Source organism: Cupressus sempervirens, chromosome 3 (genome assembly GCF_028749045.1).
Source record: "Cupressus sempervirens isolate cs-2001-9-10 chromosome 3, ASM2874904v1, whole genome shotgun sequence".
In the NCBI taxonomy this organism is placed as follows: Eukaryota; Viridiplantae; Streptophyta; class Pinopsida; order Cupressales; family Cupressaceae; genus Cupressus; species Cupressus sempervirens.
In genome coordinates, this window is record NC_143120.1 from 134,592,981 (window position 1) to 134,603,184 (window position 10,204).

Here is a 10,204-nt window from a genome sequence, read left to right on the forward strand (position 1 = left end):
CCAACATCTAGGTTCAAGGAATCACTTGAAAGCAAACTAACTCAAAGTGTACCAAGACACAAGTATCAACTAATCCCATAGGCAAACACAGACACGTAGGGAATCTACTATGCATGTGGGCAAGTGTCATCACATGAACCAACTCTAAGGTCACCTGGCTAGTATTTTAATCCTCCGGCCCCCTAGTGACTCTATGCGGCACTAGTATCCTTTCATACTGACAATGCATACTAACGAGTTAGCTCTAAGGTTATCTAGCTAGTCTTTTAATCCTCCGACTCCCTAGTGACTTTCTGTAGTACCAATATCTTGTTAATTCATTTTAAACCCATTTAATGAAATGTTATCACTTATTAAGTAACCTACAATGGGTTACCCGACAGCCTCTTTAGGGCCTCGGCTTCCATTACAAGCCACTTCCTTACATGACATATAGATAACCTACCCTAAGCTCAATAAAATCAAAAGATCACAAAAGACTACATACCATACATTAGTTCTTAAACAAGCAACTGATAAGTACTAAAAATCACTGATCATAATCATGGGTTCCACCAATACGATCATCCTAACAGGACCAATCCCAAAATCAAGTATACATAAACCAATTCACATCATAATATGGCATCACCAAGAACAAAACATACAAACACCTCAATCCTATACAAGCAACTGAAAGGAAATCCAAATACAATTGATCGAAGACTCAAAGGTTATATCAGATAGGTCACACTATTCATCTCAATTTCACACAAAAACACTGAAAAGCAATAACAATCAATACATCAAAACACCTCATAGAGCATACCAGACATATTACCATGGTTGTGTATAAAAGATCAAGATCAAAACATCATCATGACATCACAGACACAACTCTAGAGCCTCTGGTAAACATCCTGATTTGGTCAAAGCTAAGTCAAACCCTAAAAACCCAACACCGATAAATCACACATCACATAAGGTACATACAAAAGTTATTTCATAATTCATTATGTTTTGAAAACACATAAATTTTGTTCACTATAGGTTTTTAAGTTTCAATTTTCATTTTTCAAATATTACAATTCATAATGTTTGCGATCTCAAACAGGGTTTCAGTTTCCAGTTCTCTAGTTACCAGATTTACTAAAGATTTTCAATTCACTAGAATCTCAAACGATTCAACTAATTCATCTAAAGTTGTTTAAACATTATTTTATAGTTCAATTCGTTATCAAAACATAAGAGTTCAGTGAATATACACATCATAGTTTTCGTCTTTTTAAAATATGTTAATTACTAAAGTTTTCGAATAAGAAAATTTTCCTAGCAATATAAATCATTTTCATATAAAATTGAATCATCAAGCACAACCCAAGTTTACTAAAGATAATCATTAATTCTCCCAAATAATTTCTTTGATTTTCAATTTACTTTAGAATTTTATTTTTTATTTATTTGATCGATAAGAGGCTGAAGCCAAGATTAATTATTATATGTTGTGATTAATTATTATTATTTATTAAGCGTGAGTAAATTCGAACCCAAGACCTCTTTGATAAGAGACTCACAATTTACCATTGTGTTGTAGGCTCTTGCCTACTTTAGAATTATATTTAAATAATAAAGTAATAAATCAAATTTTCAAATAGTTAAATAAAAAAAATTTACAATACTTAATAAAATTATTAATAATTATTATTATCAATTATTACCATAATAATTTTAAATTTATTAAACTTTGGAAAAACTTTCCCAAAAATGAACCCTGCTAAAAATAGAGACTTTCCTAAAATGGAAACATGCTAAAAAAAGCTTTTTTGAAATGGAAACCTACTAAAAATAGAAACTTTTCCAAAATAGAAACTTGCTACATAAAAATGTGTCTTCACATGCATCTTCCGAGTGAAACAAACAGTTCAAGTAAAATCCCAAAATTCAGAATGAACAAAACCTTGATTTGGCTAAACCAAGGTTTGTAGAAATCCTTGTTTTTTAAATTCCACGACCCAAACGGTATAAGAGAAGACTTCCCAAAATGGAAACCTGATAAAAATAGAAACATTTTCGAAATAGAAATCTACCAAAAATAGAAATTTTTTCGAAACACAAATATGCTAAAAATAGGCACTTTCCCGAAATGGATACTTCCTAAAAATAGAAACTTCCAAAAATAGAAACTTGATAAAAATATAAACTTTCCAAAAATGGAAACCTACTAAAAATATAAACTTTCCAAAATAGAAACCTAATAAAAATAGAAATTCTCCAAAAATGAAAACCCATTAAAAATAGAAACTTTTCAAAAATAGAAACTTACTAAAAATGGAAACTTTTCAAAAATGAAAATTTATTAAAAATTGAAACTTTCCAAAAATGGAAACTTACTAAAAATTGAAACTTTCCAAAAATGGAAACTGTCCAAAAATAAAAACTTACTAAAAATGGAAAAACTTTCCAAAAAAGAAGAATAATTAAATTCATAAACAAATCAGATTTTCTCTTATAACCCATATCCTGATTTTACCAATCAGATAACGAATCTCTAAAACATTCCAGACAAGGGTTTCAATTTTAAATTAACAACAATGATTCCAAAAGAATGAAATTCATTCACAGACGTCTTTGAAAACGAAGAACAATGAATATGCAAACAAGGGTTTCAACCCAGAGGAATCCTGAAAACAGAAAAACAACAAACATGGAAAAGACAGGAATTCAAAGAACGGAAAACCATTGTACAAATAAACCATGAGATCCTACCTAGATCTAATGCTAAAACGACAATCGCACGAAGCATGTAAAACAATCCCCTTTCTCTGAAAACTTCCTTCTTCCCAAATTGCTCCTCCAAAACCTGTGTAATTACATAATGAGCTCTAAATTCTAGATAAAGAATTCTCCCCTAAAATTGGGCTCTAATTGTGCAATCATGAGAGGGAACTCGATGATCATTATCTTTTAATATTTAATTATCTTTTACATTTTCATGAATGCCTTTTGCAATTAAAATATCTTTATTTAATTAATTTGCTTTCTCTCTTTAATTAATTTATTATATTTTAATTTCATGCATAGGCTTTATGCAATTTAATTAAAATAAAATTTATTAAATTTTGTTTTCTCTCTTATTAAATCATGAGATGCTTTAATAATATATTTATTAATTCAACGAATAATATTATTTAGAGTTTATTATTAAAATAAAACTCTTAAATAAATTATTATTAAATTAAATTAATATAAAATACGCCTAAATTAGAACTTTAATTAATTTTTTTATTAAATTAATTCACGAGACATTTTTTAATAGTATATTTATTAACTTAATTAGTAACATCATTTAGAGTTTATTATAATAAAACTCCTAAATAATTATCATTAAATTAAATAAATATAAATACATCAAAAATAGAACTTTAATATAATCTTTTAAATTCAATTCTTTTATTTAATTAATTTCTCAATTAATTAAATATAATTAAATATCAAATTTCTTTATAAAATTTCTATTAATTTAAATCATTGAATTATCTTTTAATTTGATTTAATTATAACAAAAAATCATCACATATCCACAAAACTAAAAATGACAACTCAACTGAAGACAAAGGATAATATCAAATTCCAGAGTTAAAATCATGAATTCATATCACTTGACAAATTCGAAAAGGTGAAACTAACTCAAATACTTGTCCTATTTTCTAGGATGATTTTCTTAGGGTTTAGGATTTGGACTCAAGAGTTATCTCCCCACTTATACCATTGAAATACTATGATAGGGTACACTCATCCTGGCAATTTAGGGAAGTCAATACCTGGAACCTACAATCTGCATAAAATCCATGCATGTACAAACACAATATTCTAAACTAAACAGGCAATAGCAGGAAGTGGTGCATCATGTAGATCCGACTAGTAGGTGACTACGACATCCTTTCTCAACCACATTAGAAATGTCAAACATAAAGAAAACATACATGTACACCATACACATGCAAGTATGGGGTAAGTATCCATAGAAACCGCATAAAAATCATTCATCTTACTAACATCATTAAATAACTGAGAGTCACTACATGAACATACATATCATCATCGAAGAATCATGCATACATGAAATAACTAGGTAACTCAATATATAATCAATTGAGTATGAAATAACATATAATCAAATCCGGTAACCAGGTACTGGTAATCATAAAACACAATCAGAAAACTGGCCTAAAAGAATCCGATCAAAACAAATCAAAAAAGACAAATAGGGGTAGCCATTACAAAAACCACCACTAGGAGAGCGGCGATGAGGTTGCAACCTAGGAGTGTGCAAACGACGTGCAGAGCTACTCCGACCTCTCCGATGACCATGAGGAGTGCAGTCACCAAACAAAGTATCCAGTGGCATGCGGACAACCGTACAAGGGATATTTCCCCAATGAGCTAATAGCTCCTACAAATGAGCCACCTCTAGCATGACTTTATTAGTTTGTACTTAGATTTGCATCATGACTTTATTATAGATACATGCTCTAGAGTACATAGCAACATGTATATCAAGAAAGTTGTGAGAGAATAAAACATCATTGCAATCCTTCCAAATAGAAAATGAAATCTCCATTCTAAAAGCATGCCATATCTGTGTTTATTTAAAATGAAGCCTGCACGAATCTCCCAGCACAACCATATGCCAAGTAAAAGTCTTTGAATTTAAAGGCTTGAGAAAATCATGGATCTAGAGCCAATAATTATGGGCTCGACTGTAAAACTAGAACATATGCAGGAAGCTTTCGAGCTGACCATAAAAAGAGCATCTAGGGTCCGAGACTCCCGGATGTCGAAGCTAAGTACCCAATGGAAAACCCTAGAAAAGGAGACACCAAGCAATGTGAGCAATCTTTGGCTTCATAATGGTGTGCCAGATAGTAGCAAATCTAAGACACCAAGTCATATGGGAGGAATGCAAATGCCAACACTAATTGAGAGTATCAACCATCAGAAGGTGGGGCACCAACCACCAATGGCCCAGCTTGGGTTTGTAACTGGTCATAGGAGTGGCTAGATACCACTTCCAATCTTTTCACCATGGGTGAGATGAGTGAATACCAAGCTTGTGTAACAGATGGGGAGGCACCACAAAAACTAGAGGATCAATTGTCTGTTGATCTAGATGGATAAGCTTGAACTACATTTGTAGCTCCTCCCATGAGCAAAGGCTTATAGTAACCCTGGAGAAAAAAATCTTTGGGATTCTTGATGCCCCTTCAAAATAAGTGTAGCGGACTGGCTCCTTGGATTTTAGCTAGAGGAACACCTTGAATAGCAAACAAGGGAGACCACCAAAGGTTTTGTTGGTTCATAGAGAGCCCATCTTTGAACCCATTACTAGCCCAATGAAGCCATGGCTTGATGGCTTCCTAGGCTTTCCAAATGCTCTTAGAGACAAAAGTGCCCTGAATCTGAACAGGTTCGAGTCACAAGAAGGGTCTGAAAGCCAACCCCCTTCCAAGGAGGCCGGTTAATTGGAAAGCCTAAAGAAATGCAATGTCGTAACAAGATTTTCCAAGCCTCATCGCTATTGAGAGCACAAATGACCCACTTAGCACAGAGGGCAATTCCCTGATTGCGAGTGGAAAGCAACCCAAGTCCACCAGAGACTTTGGGCAAGCAACAGAAGTCCCAAGCAACTCTATGAAAGTCGTGATGTACAACATCAGAGGCCCAAAGGAAGTCCCGGAGGAGGCACTTGATCTTGAGGTATGGAGCTTTGGAAGGGGCCCAATAGGAGTAGTAAACATGTGTGGCAGGGAGCACTTTAGAAAAAAATTGAAATTTTCATGCAAGGGAGAGGGTCTTGGTGATCCAATATTCTAGCTTCTTCTCAATCCATGCTAACACAACATTCCACAACTCCACAAGGGAGGCTTGAAAAGAAAATGGAATGCCCAAGAACTTAAAGATTTCTCCATGTTGAACCCATTTCCACCCATAGTGTTGCAGCCATTGAGGGCCTAGAAAGAAGGATTGCCTATAACAAAGGGTTTTGTGCCATTGAATAGTAGACCTAGAGGCAAGGCAAAAAGTATCCAAGCATTGCAAGGCGTTGACAATATTGTCTTCATCTTCCAATAAAGTAAGAAAAGAGTCATCAACAAAATGACCATTCACAAGCTGCGTAGTGGAATCTGGAAGAGAAATGCCACAGACCATACCCCGAAAGATGGTGTTGGCACAAAGATAGCCAAAATCTTCAGTTGCCAACACATAGAGAAGGCACAAGAGGGCAACCTTGATGAATAGATCTGTAGAGCCCAAAAGCTTTAGATTGTCATCCATTAATGGTGATGCAAGCAGAGACATCACCAAAGAGCATCTGAACAGATTGCAAAAATACTAGACCAAATCCCAAAGCTTGAAGCATGGCCAAAATGAAAGGCCATTCAATTTGATCATAAGCTTTGGCAAAATCAATCTTAAGAAATAAGACCTATTGTTTGGATTGTTGAGCCCATTCCATACCTTCCCAAACAACAATAATGGTGTCCAGAATATATCTGGCCTTAATGAAACCAATTTGTTCAGGACGAACAATCTGAGGGAGCAAGTGTCGAATTTTAAGAGAAAGGGCTTTAACAATGATATTGTAAGAGACATTCAACAAAATGATGGGCCTCCAGTTGCAAATTTCCTTGGGATCAATGGCTTTAGGTATGAATTTAATATTACCCTTGTTGATGATGTTGCCTAGGGAATTAGGATTGTAAGCTTCATGATACACTGATGCAAATCAGGGCCAATATAATCCCATAGAATTTTGTAAAATTCACACAAGAAGCCATTACAATCAAGGCCTTGTCATCAACCATGGAAATGACAACTTCCTTTAGGTCCACAAGCATTATCTTTTGCTCACAAAAGGCATATTACTTAGGAGAAAGCCTATTAGGAGTAATAGCAAGGTGGGCTTGTAAAGCTTGGTCGCGTGCTACAAAGGGCCCCTAAGTCGTGAAGACCTGCTCATAATGATGTACAAAAGCCTAAAGGATTTTAGGCAAGTTAGAAAGAACCTGTTGGTCTTCCCTTATGCATTTGATGCCAACCGTAGAATAGCGGGCCCACATTGCATTAAAAAATTCTTTGGAAGCATGATCCCCAACCTCCAGCTAATGGAGACAAACCTTGATCTGAGCTCCTCTAGCCGCATAGTTCTCTACAACTTGTTTTTGGTGCCAAAGATATGCAAGCCAAACTTGAAGATCCGTATCAAACAGATTCATGGCGAGGGCCTTCCAAGGCCATAAGCAAATCTTTAGTAGTGGCTTCATAAGATCTTCTATGGTACATGGCCAATTGTCTACCATAAATGTGAAGAAATCTCGCAATACGGAGGATGGTGTCATTCCACCATTGAATTCATCCAACTTGGGTGTGGTGCTTTGACTCAAGATTCTAGACTCAAAGAATGTGGGCAACAGTCGATTGATGGTACAACAAGGAAGTATTGAGATAAAACTGAGTTTTGCAAGGACGAGGTTGAGTTGTTTGTTGGGTGATAGAAAAGAGGATGGGGAAATGATCTGAGAGAGTCACATCTGGCAAAGGGGTGATAGGTAAAGCATACTTGTGTGAAAAGGAAAAAAAGGACTACGCAAAAATCATAGCCCTATCATGTCTCTTTAAGACTTTGTTGGACCCAACTCAAAAATTGGACCAAGTATGCTAAACCTCATCAGGTGGGCGATGGTTAGCATTGGGATCAAAAAGACCTAGCTTGTTTCACATGTAAAACCAAGCCTCTCTTTCGCCAGGTACCCATTGAAAAGGCAAAAGCCCTTCCTTTCCAGTGGTCAGCTCAACCATGTTGAAGTCCCCACAAAATACCCAACCCGCAAGTGGCAAATGATCGGCCAACCAATGCCACAAGTGTGAACGTTCAACAACATCATTGGAGGCATAAATGTTAACAATACCAAAAGAATGATTCTAAAAAGACAACAAAATCCAAACCACCTTGTGCAAAGGGTCAGAGCCATGCAAAATAACAGAAGAAAGTAAATGAGGTGAGAGAAGAGTAACAACATCACCTCATCCAACCTCATGTTGGGAAGCAAATAAGGCATTGTCCGGCCAAATAACATGGCAAGATGAGGTGAGAAGAAACCCAGCAACTTTAACTTCTTGAAGACAAAGCACATCAGGATTACCAAGCCAACACCTAATGTCACAAACATAATATTTTCTAAGGAGTTTTGTTAGCCCCCGCACATTCCATGAGAGACAATTCATGGTCACCCATCTTGCATGCCATCCTCATCCCCAAGAGAGGAGATGTTGTGCAAAAATGTGGGAGCATCAAACGAAGGGTCATCAAGAGAGATGACCCTCTGAATCTTCTCCCCAATATCATGAATCTCATTGTAGTCTTCCGAGCTACGAGACCAATGGAGGGTCTATTGTGAAATCATCAATGTCGCTTGCGACACTCGAATCCATAAAGGACAAGGATCGACGGTATGAACGTTTGTTGTCCCCTGAGCTCCAGGGTTTGAAACAAGCGACAGTGGGAGCAATGGGACTAAAGGCTTTGAAGGTACCAAGCTTGATTTGGGTCTACCATTATCTGGGGGCAAAGAGCTCACCTTAGCCGCAGCTGAGCCCTTTCCTTTTTTCACAACTGTAGTCCATTCATCTTTCTTGGCAGCCGCAGCCGACTTGGCTTCCGAGACGGGTGCGCGATTGCAATCCAACAAAGGACAATCCCTAATCTTGTGTTCAACGAACTGACACTGATAACAAGTATTTGGAAGGTTTTGGTAAAGCACCTTTTGAGTGAAGGTGGTACCACCTATCTAGATATCCACTGAATCTTTGAGGTCCCTGGAAAGGTCGACCCCAGCACAAACCCTACACTAGGGTCGAGCATTGAAAAACTTGTCTGGCTCAAGGCAAACAACCTTGCCAACCGTATGCACAATGGCTGGTAAAAAGGACTAGAATGGGATAGGAAGCCCGGGGAACTCCACCCAAACATGCACCTTAAGCTTGCGATCATCGAAAACAACAAAATCACGTGACCAGCGCTGAAAAACTAAAAGAGAGGACTTGACAGTCCAGGGACCTCGAACAAAAATATGTTCAGCTTGGCCTGAAGTGCCAAAAAAAAAAGGGAAAAACCTTTGGTAAGGCTTTGAACGCCTTCAAGCTTAACACCTTGAGGTGTCCAAACCTTGGAAACCCATTCCCATAGCATGCTTTCAAAAGGAATATGACTCACAAAATACCCAATCAGGGTTTGTTGTTCTAGCCAAGTGCATGCACTATCAAACTCCTTGACATTCCAACAATATTAGGAGAAGAATTACCCTATGGAACACCTTGGGAACAAACTTGCGTAGTCATTTGTTCGGCGGAGCTATTTTCCCCAACACTGGCATGAACTGTTGTGCTAGAGAAGGTCGATGCCATTATAAACAAAAACTAGTCTGGTAGTAAGTGTGGTATGTCAAGCGGCAAACTTGCGAGGCTTAGACGAAATCCGCACAAACCCTACTAGAGCACATTTTCCACTTCCTCTCGCTAATCTTCAACTAGTAAATTCAAATTGATATTCAAAAGTATTTCCTTTAATACTACATATTTTTTATTTTTTATATTGTATTATTTATTCTAATACTTAATTGACAAAACTTATTATAAAATTTTAAACAATATAAGTAAAATTCAATATTAAAAATATTTTTCACAAATATAATTTAAAATCAAGTATTAATTTATTTTACTAAACTTCCTTTGATGTTACTAAACATTTTTGTAAAATACTAGGAAATATCAAATACAAACACATTTCTTAAACATAAGATTTATATATGGATTTGAAAAAATAAAATTAGACTTATGAAATATATTTAAAAAATTCACATAAGAAGAACGCGAGTAGAAATTTGAGCAAGAGTTTAGCAACATGTAAGCTTTACTATATAACTATCATACTTAAGTCAAATAAACTTTTTATATTCATGGTGTACACCTTGTTAGGGTTTCCCTTTGTCATGGTTCATCTTACTTTTTCAGAAATTTATCTTCTTGGCAAGTTTTGTCAGTACTATTGCACCCTTTTTCATCCATAATGAACTTTATAGGCTCTAGGTTATAATGATTTTTGCTTTGATTATCCTCCTCCAAAAGAATGACTACCACAAGAATATTGATATTGTTATTAATTAGG